The sequence below is a fragment of the Arachis ipaensis genome, chromosome B06 (assembly GCF_000816755.2).
Source record: "Arachis ipaensis cultivar K30076 chromosome B06, Araip1.1, whole genome shotgun sequence".
Taxonomy (NCBI): domain Eukaryota; kingdom Viridiplantae; phylum Streptophyta; class Magnoliopsida; order Fabales; family Fabaceae; genus Arachis; species Arachis ipaensis.
Window position 1 is genome coordinate 22,054,764 of NC_029790.2, and position 10,279 is coordinate 22,065,042.

Here is a 10,279-nt window from a genome sequence, read left to right on the forward strand (position 1 = left end):
AATTTGACATTCTTTTCTACTTAATTCTGTTTCTAATGTTGTTCCGACAAAATTGAATTAATTTAGAAAATTTTATTTAAAAATTTAAAATTTGTACTAGCTAATTAGGAAACTCTATTTAAAAATTCAAAATTTGAAATTCTAATACTAATTCCTAATTAAGTGATTTCTTAACCATTTCAATTTTTAAATTTAAATTTTTTTACTTGCCACATTTATAAATTTTCTGTTTACTCAATTTACATTGTTATCTTTTATATTGTTTCTGCACAATAGAAGCACTTTCATTTTTTTCTCTTTTTAAATTTTTTTTCTAAATTTCTGTAATTTATAAGGTTATTAATTTTTAGATTGTATTTAATTTTATTTATTTTTATCGACAAATAATAGGATTGATATTATTTATGATGAAACTAATAAAAATCATTTTATGTCTTATCAAGTGCATGTTAATGTAGAGTACTGCAACGAATCAAATGCTATCAAATATTTGTTCAAATACGTGAATAAAGGTCCAGATAGGATAGCAGTTGGAGTTACAAAGGAAGCTTTCAGTGGAGAGTATGCTCAGGTTATTAATGAGATCAAACAATTTTATAATTGCAGATATTTGTCTGCATGTGAAGCTGTGTAGAGAACTTTAGCTTATGATATTCATTAGAGGTGGCCTTCAGTGATGAGATTAACCTTTCATTTGTCTGGAGAGCAAAATATCATCTTTAAAGATGATGACGATCTTGAGAAAATCGTGGAAGAAGAGTAAGGAAAATGTACGATGTTCTTAGCTTGGATGGAGGCCAATAAAATTATTTACGATGCTACTGATATCTAATAGCATTAGCAACCCAGAGCATGTTTGGAATGCAACTTGGACATTATTAGCTGATGGAATACTATATGAGAGGAGAAAAGCTTTGAAAAACCAAGGTATTTTACTATGTCTTTTTTTATATCAAGATTGTATTATCTTATTATTTTATTTTTATTAATAATATTAATAGTTTTATTTTGGAATTACTTATTAAATATGTCATAAAACCACCACGTGCTTTTGCTAGGACTAAACATGACTGATGAAGAATTGAAAAACCTCTGCCTTATTGAGATTGAGAAGATGCTCAACAGCAATGCGAAATCTTTAAGAGACTATCAATCAATGCCATATCCTGAGATATCTGATATTCGGCATTTTTAGAATAAGCTAATAGAGAAGGAGTTAGCATATGACACAAATGAGTTGACTCATACAAACTTATATAAGAAACAAAAGATGACTCATGAGCAAAGGTTAGTATTCGATGAGATACTCAATGCTGTTATTACAGACTTTGGTGGTTTTTACTTCGCTTATGAGCATGGTGGGTGTGGTAAGACATTTATTTGGAATGGACTTTCTTCTGCTATTCGGTCTAGAGGAAAGATTGTTTTAAATGTCGTATCCAGTGAAATTGCGTCTTTACTCCTACCTGGTGGCAGAACGGCTCATTATAGATTTTCAATACCCATTACAATTACTGATGAATCTACTTGCAACATCAAGCATGGCAGTTTGAAGGCTGAACTGCTCATCCAAAGTAGCTTAATAATTTGGGATGAAGCTCCAATGCTCAATAAAATGGGCTTTGAAGCACTTAATCGGACTCTCAGAGATCTTATGTCAGTTACCGATCAACATAAGACACATCAACCATTTGGTGGTAAGGTTGTTATTCTAGAAGGTGATTTCAGACAGATACTTCCGGTGTTCCGAAAGGGAGTAGACACGATATATTGACATCAGCTATTAACTCATCCCATCTGTGGTCGTTTTGTAAGGTTCTAAAACTGCACACGAACATGAGGCTTCTAATGTCTTTTTCAGATCAAGATGAAGGTGAAATGAAGAGATTTGCTAATTGGATACTTGATGTTGGAAATGGAAATATTAGTTCTGTTGTTGGTGATGAATCAGAAATTGAAATTCCAGATGATCTATTGATTACAACTACTGATGACCCTCTCTCTCATTTGGTAGACTTTGCATATCCAAATTTGTTGCAAAACATGTCAGATTACAGGTATTTTCAGAGTAGAGCAATTCTTGCACCCATGCTTGAGAGTGTCGAGAAGATAAATGATTTTGTCTTGACAATCTTTCCAGGGATGAAAAATGAGTATTTGAGTTCTGACACAACATGTCAAGCTGATGAGAATGAAGATGTATAACAAGAGTGGTTCACACCAGAGTTCCTAAATGACATCAAATGTTCGGGACTACCCAATCACAAGTTGACTTTGAAACCAGGAGTCGCTATAATGCTACTGCAAAACATAGACCAGACTTCAAGTTTATACAACGGGACAAGATTAATAGTTAACGAACTTGACAGCAACAAAATTGGAGCGACGGTAGTGACCGGTAGAAATATTGGAGATAAAGTGTACATTCCAAGAATGAACTTGATCCCTTCAGATTCAGGATTGCCATTTAAGTTCTAACGGAGACAATTTTCATTAACAGTATGCTTTGCAATGACCATTAACAAGAGTCAGGGTCAATCATTATCACATATAGGACTTTACTTGCCAAAATCAGTGTTCATCCATAGACAACTTTATGTTGCTTTGTCAAGAGTTAAGAGTCGCAGTGGCCTCAGGGTTTTAATTCTAGACGAAGACGGCAATCCAAAATCATCAACAACAAATGCCGTGTTCAAAAAAGTTTTTAATAATATTTAGGTAAGAATAATATTATTTTCATTTTAATAGCATGTTTTGATTTACACTTTTGTATAAATATTTACTGTAGATATAACTAATTTATCTAACTCTGTTTTCATATTTGAGATGAAATGTGTAACAAGGAGCACAACATCATATGCCAATTGCTTTTCTAATGAAGTTAGTAAGATACTAGGTTGTCGAAAAATTTTTATTAGCCTTTTGATATAAAATTTAGTGTAAAATTGACATGTTATTATTACAGTTATATATGTTCTTATTTTGTTCATGTCTCCCTCCTTATAGTTCAAGAATATTATAGAGTTCAAACTCTTCTATTTGCTTTTTTTACTTTGAATAATGAATAAAGATAAAACAACATATTCAGTATGTTTATAATATAATGATGATGATCGTGTTATACTAAACTCAAAAAAATTTATGATTATAAAATATTATTTTTAATTTAACATGTCAAATTTAAATATAAGCCCGTGCATCGCACGGGTTTAACACTAGTAGTAATACAAATGGAGAGCTCATATGCTGATGTGGCGCTCATACGTTGAGTCTGAGAGTTTATTTGCTTAGGTGTCGTCAATAGAAATTTTTAGATTTATATTTATAAATTATAAATTATTGTTTGCTTAGATTGTTATTTTCAAATTTTAAATTATTTGTTTGGGTTGTTATACTTAGGTTGTTATTTTTTAAATTTTAAATTATTTTATTTAGGTTGTTATTTTTTTAATTTTTGTAGATTTTTTTCAGTAATACAAATGGGGAGCTCATACGTTGAGTTTAAGAGTTTATTTTTTAAAATATAAATATATATATAATTTGATATTATTTTATTGGTAGTTATTTTTTTAGGTGTAATTATTTTTTGTTTATTTTGTTATAAAAAATATATTTAACATTAAACATTCTATTTGACATAGAAAAATAATGGAGTGTGCACTTTTTGGCAACTCTGCACATGAATTAAATACTTTTTTGGGATCCGGCAATAAAAATGGAGTTGTTGTCGTCTTACAATTTGTTAGAGTTAAGTTATATAACGGTAATATTTATTTATAATTATGTGAATTTTTATATGTGAGCTTTTACTCATTTTTTATGAGTTTTTACTCATTTTGTATTAAATTAAATTTTTCAGAAAAAATTATTTTACAGAATTTTATGTATGGCACAAAGATGCTCTTCAATCTTAAAAAAGCAAATGTCATAGTTTAATATTAATTATGTGTGTTATCTAACGTAATTTTTTTTTTCGCTTTATTTATCTAGCTTTGTAAGATTTGACATAGGGGTAATATCGGTGCAATTCCAAATGAGGATGCGTTCTTAAAAATTTATTAAGGCAAAACCATTGAGCAGTTAAAAGAATTAGATATGGTAATTTTCTTTTCTGTAAAAAAGTTGAGAAAAAAATTAATTTAAATATGTTGTACATTGATTATTTTTGTTTATTCATCTTATTTATTTAGATGTATCTTTTAGATTTAAAAACTCACCAAATTCAAGGAATTTAAATCATTAAGTTTTTTTTTTTTTCAGAATGTTGTTTGTGTTGGCTTGGTTACTATAAGTCATATTATAGATACTCCAGACTGGTAGTACGAGCAATGTGAATGCAACAGGTCCACATATGCTTTTACAAAAACTTTCAAATGTTCAAGTTGTGGTTGTCTCCTTTTATCCATAACTCCAAGATTATTTATTTATTTATTTAATTTAAAGTCTAATCACAATAGATTAGATATTGAATAAGTCTATGTTTAACTTTTTTTATACTTTTTTTTTATTAAGTAAGTACCAAATAAAGCTTGGTGTCATTGATGACTCTAACTGTGCATGTTTCGTAGTCTTTGACAAGGAGGCAAAATAAATTTTGGGAAAGAGCTGTGTAGAGATACTTGATCCACTCCTATTGGTAAATTCTAACCAATATTTATTTCTAAAAACATTAGTGAAGATATTTTTATGGTAATTTTTATATTATTTATTATTAATATATTATGTAATACCCTGCAGAAAGGAGATCTATCGTATACACCTACACTTTTGTTCAACCTAATTGATAAGACCTTCCTCTTCATCGTTGAGGTTCAAATATCTGATAATACATTTTTCACCTTCTTATAAAGTTAAGAAGATAACTGATAATGTGGACCTCAAAAATAAATTCAAAAAGGCTCACCCTATTCAAATTGTGAGTACAGTTATAAGTGTACTTTCTATTAACAATCAGTTTATTTTTCTCTTCCTTGGTCATTAGTAGTATCTAATTTATAAATAATAATTAATAACTAATTATTATTTTAGGATGTTGACTATAGCGGTGGTTTGCTTCCAACTTCAAAGGCATCCTCAATCATTGAAGGGGAGAAAGTAGAAGGTGCTAAGGTATTTGTTCAAAAAATGAACTTTTTGTTTGTTTGTTTTCTCAAAGTTAGATCCTTATTTTATTCAAAAAATATTATTGAGATAAAATCAAAGGTGAGAAGGAAGTCTTTAATTTAACGTAGTATTTTATACAGAATTTGTTGCTTGAATTCTCCATTGAAGTTGCGGATAATGATGAATCCGAAGTGTTGGAAAATGCTATTACACCAACCAAGCAACTATCCTCGATCGGAATCGGAAGATTCGAAGGTGCAAGGTGATACCTCAACTTGCAAGAAGATCAAGATTGAGAATGAAACTTGAGAATTTGGATGCACATGTTTTGGAATCCCTTTTAGAGTCTATCTAATAGAATAATGCCAAGCATATGTTTGTTTTGGTAGAAACATTGTCTTTTCTTGAGTTGTTATTTTTCTTTTGGTTCTTTTCGATTTTTATGTTTAGAATTTAGAATTTTTTTTAAATATAAATTGAAGTTATTTGGTTATTACTTGTGGTTTTATTTTTAATTCGATTCACACCGTTGATATTCTGTTAATTTCTAATTTAGTATTTAATGTCAGAAACTTATAAATTTCTCATATGAATTATTATTGATACAATTAAGTTATTAATTTTTAATGTGTACCTATTTTTAATAAGCAATTGGGTTTGAGAATATTTTTTAAAACTTTATATAATTTATAAGCTATTATGCTAATTACAAAAGATTATATTAAAGTAAATAGAATTATTAGTCTTATTAAAATGTGAGGTTATTTATACTATTTAAAAGAAAATTTTAATTTGATATTCTTCTATACTGAATTCTGTTTCTAATGTTGTTTCGACAAAATTGAATTATTTAGGAAATTCTGTTTAAAAATTTAAAATTTGTACTAGCTAATTAGAAAACTCTATTTAAAATTTTAAAATTTGAAATCCTAATACTAATTCAAAATTAAGTGATCCCTTAACCGTTTTAATTTTTAAATTTAAATTTTTTTTACTTGCCACATTTATAAATTTTCTCTTTACTCATTTTACATTGTTATCTTTTAGATTGTTTTTCCACAATAGAAATACTTTCATTTTTTCTCTCTTTTTAATTTTTTTTTCTAAATTTACGTAATTTATAAGGTTATTAATTTTTAGATTGTATTTAGTTTTATTTATTTTTATCAACAAATAATAGGATTGATACTATTTATGACAAAACTAATAAAAATTATTTTTAAATTAACAAATTCATATATTCCTAATGAACAACGAACCTTTAATTAAGAAATTTTATTTAAAAATTTAAAATTTGCACTAGCTAATTAGGAAGCTCTTTTAAAAATTTAAAATTTAAAATTCTAATACTAATTCCTATATTCTTAATCATGAAACTTCTAATGTCTTCTTCAGATCAAGATGAAGGTGAAATGAAGAGATTTGCTAATTGGATACATGATGTTGGAAATGAAAATATTGATTTTGTTGTTGGTGATGAATCAGAAATTGAAATTCCAAATAATCTATTGATTACAACTACGGTAGACTTTGCATATCCAGATTTGTTGCAAAACATGTAAGATTACAGGTATTTTTAGAGTAGGATAACTCTTGAACCCATGCTTGAGAGTATCGAAAAGGTAAACGATTTTGTCTTGACAATCTTTCCAGTGATGAAAAATGAGTATTTGAGTTTTGACACAACATGTCAAGCTGATGAGAATGAAGATGTACATCAAGAGTGGTTCACACCAGAGTTCCTAAATGACATCAAATGTTCGGGACTATCCAATCACAAGTTGACTTTGAAGCTATGAGTCGCTGTAATGCTACTGCGAAACATAGGCCATACTTCAGGTTTATGAAACGGGATAAGATTAATAATTAACGAACTTGGCAGCAACATAATTGGAGCGACGGTAGTGATCAGTAAAAATATTGGAGATAAAGTGTACATTCCAAGAATGAACTTGATCCCTTCAGATTCAGGATTGTCATTTAAGTTTCAACGGAGACAATTTTCATTAACAGTATGCTTTGCAATGACCATTAACAAGAGTCAGGGTCAATCATTATCACATGTAGGACTTTACTTGCCAAAATTAGTGTTCACCCATGGACAACTTTATGTTGCTTTGTCAAGAGTTAAGAGTCGCAGTGGCCTCAGGGTTTTAATTATAGACGAAGACGGCAATCCAAAGTCATCAACAACAAATGTCGTGTTCAAAGAAGTTTTTAATAATATTTAGGTAAGAATAATATTATTTTCATTTTAATAGCATGTTATGATTTACACTTTTGTATAAATATTTACTGTAGATATAACTAATTTATCTATAACTCTGTTTTCAGATTTGAGATGAAATATGTAACAAGGAGCACAACATCATATGCCAATTGCTTTTCTAACGAAGTTATTAAGATACTAGGTTGTCGATAAATTTTTATTAGCCTTTTGATATAAAATTTAGTGTAAAATTGACATGCTATTATTACAGTTATATATGTTCTTATTTTTTTCATGTCTCCCTCCTTATGGTTCAAGAATATTATAGACTTCAAACTCTTCTATTTGCTTTTTACTTTGAATAAAGATAAAACAACATATTCAGTACGTTTATTATATAATGACGATGATCGTGTTATACTAAACTAAAAAAAAATTATGATTATAAAATATTATTTTTAGGTTAATATATCAAATTTAAATATCAGCCTGTGCATCGCACGAGTTTAACACTAGTATATATATATAATTACTAGTGTAAAACCAAATATTGTTCTATTATAAAATTTATTGACATATATTTATTAATACTAATAGTTATTATTTTGGATTTTTTATTTATACAAATTAAATAATTTCATTAATTACCAATTTACATCGTTTTTAGCATTTTTACCAAAATGTATTGCATCTCATATTTCGTTTATAGTGTAAACGAAATAATTTTGAACGTATTTCGTTTACACTGTAAATGAAATATAAAAAAAATTTTAAACACGTATCGTACACACGTAATACGTGAAAATTGATGTACTCCACGTATTTCGTTTACAGTGTAAACGAAATACGAGTTCCTATAATTATAAAAAAAATTAATTTTTATAGGTATAAAAATATCATTTTTAAAATAATGAAACAGTATTAAAAAAATAAATTAGATCTACCTTAATTAATTTATATCTTATCTATATTTTAAAATTTAAACTAATAACTTTCTCACGTTGTTATTTTACAAATGGAAATGTTTCAAGTGCAATATGGGAGATAGACGGTTTTAGTGAGCGACTTTAACTCAAGTCACGTATTTAAAATTGTCCATTTAAACAGTAGCGATCAAATTACGTAATTTAAAATTACCATCACATTATTTTCTAAAAACCATCTCATTTAAATTAGTACTCAAAAAAATAAAAACATAAAAAATTTAAAAATTTTGATAAACAAAATTTATTTTATAATTATAGGTACTCGTATTTCGTTTACACTGTAAACAAAATACGTAGAATACGTCAATTTTCACGTATTACGTGTGCACCCGTAATATGTGTTTAAAATTTTTTCCATATTTCCTTTACAGTGTAAACGAAATATGTTCAAAATTATTTCGTTTACACTGTAAACGAAATATGAGATACAATGCATTTTGGTAAAAACGCTAAAAATGATGTAAATCGGTATTTAATAGAATTATTTAATTTATATAAATAAAAAATCCCTTCTAAAGTGAGAATTTTACTCTAAATCAACAAAATGGAATTATTCCCCTTTATAATTTTCTTAATCCAATAATAAAACCTTTCACACTAAAATACTCACTTTTAGGAGATTCAAATTCAAAATGGAACATGCTAAATGCAAATCAAACAATTTACACAAATAATGTGTTGCATGTGTGCAGTGCAATTCTCTCATGGGTCTCATTTAGTTAGTAATACACCTATTAGTATTAGGAGTTGACCTACAAATTCATTCTGTTAGCATAGTCCCAGCTCAAAGTGCAGGCATTATTATTATTATTATGACTATCACGGGTGTGTTATCAATTCGTGTTCACATTATTGTGCTTGAGGGGTCAATTTTTTTACCATATATATGATGTCCTAGGTTCCTAACCTTACATATAGAAAATTGAAGCATTTTCTTTTTGGGGGACAGGGTTGTCAGTGTCTATTATTTAAGTATGAATTATGAAAGCTTGCGTGCACATACACTTATGTGATGTTGCCACTGCCGTCTCACATGCAAAGGCCAATAAGTTGCACAATTACAACAATAATAATTATAGCATTGGTGCTTATGAAAAGTAATTACACTATTCAAGGAATGATTAAGGCGTGACTATGCTACCCATTGGAAAATGTAAAATAAAGCTAAGACCTATCAATGATGCTCATAAAAGACTAGACCCAAGTGCAATTTTTGTTTGGAAAATTCAAGTGAATGCCTTAGGAGTATGAAAAACCCTCAAACCCATGAACCCATGATAGAAAAATAAGAGATAAAAAAATGAATACACTCACAGTGACGATCACAAGTTATGATTAGTCATGATAACAACTTCTATGGCAAAAAATAACCTATGTAACAGATACAATGATGACTAGCTACAAAGCCGCATATACTATGCATACTCACTAGACAAGAGTCTGCTTATTTTAATAAGCATTAAGGTGGCTTAAATGAAATCCAATAATGCATTCAGGTAGCATCTTGATCTAGTATCAGAAATTAAGTTTGGGGGAAAACAATGCTCATTGGATGCAATCCAACAGAAATTTCACCAGTAAATATTGAAAATGATGCCTAACCGCTAGACTCTAAAGTTTAATCATAGTAATCATTGTTCGGAGATCAGAATAACACGTGATCATATATTCATTTCTGAAACCCAAAAACAAACTCACAAAATTCAATATATTTTTTTAGATTTTCACTTAATTTCAGTGTCACGCTCAGTTATTAAATTTTATAATATTTACAATTTTTATTTTATTTTTGTCATTTATCTTATATAAAATAATTTTAAATTTCAATTGACTAGTATCAAAGCTTAATTAATGACAATAACTTTAGACTTTAGAATTTTTACCACATAATAAAATGATCATTCCAATTAAAAATGTCTATACATCAAATATGCTGGTTCTGAGAAAAAGTAAAGGAAGATCTGAAGTTCTATTCTTGATG

General features: G+C 28.2%; 1 pseudogene; it reads left to right on the top strand.

The window, feature by feature from the left end:
- On the top strand, positions 1,067 to 2,718 carry LOC110263717 (annotated as a pseudogene).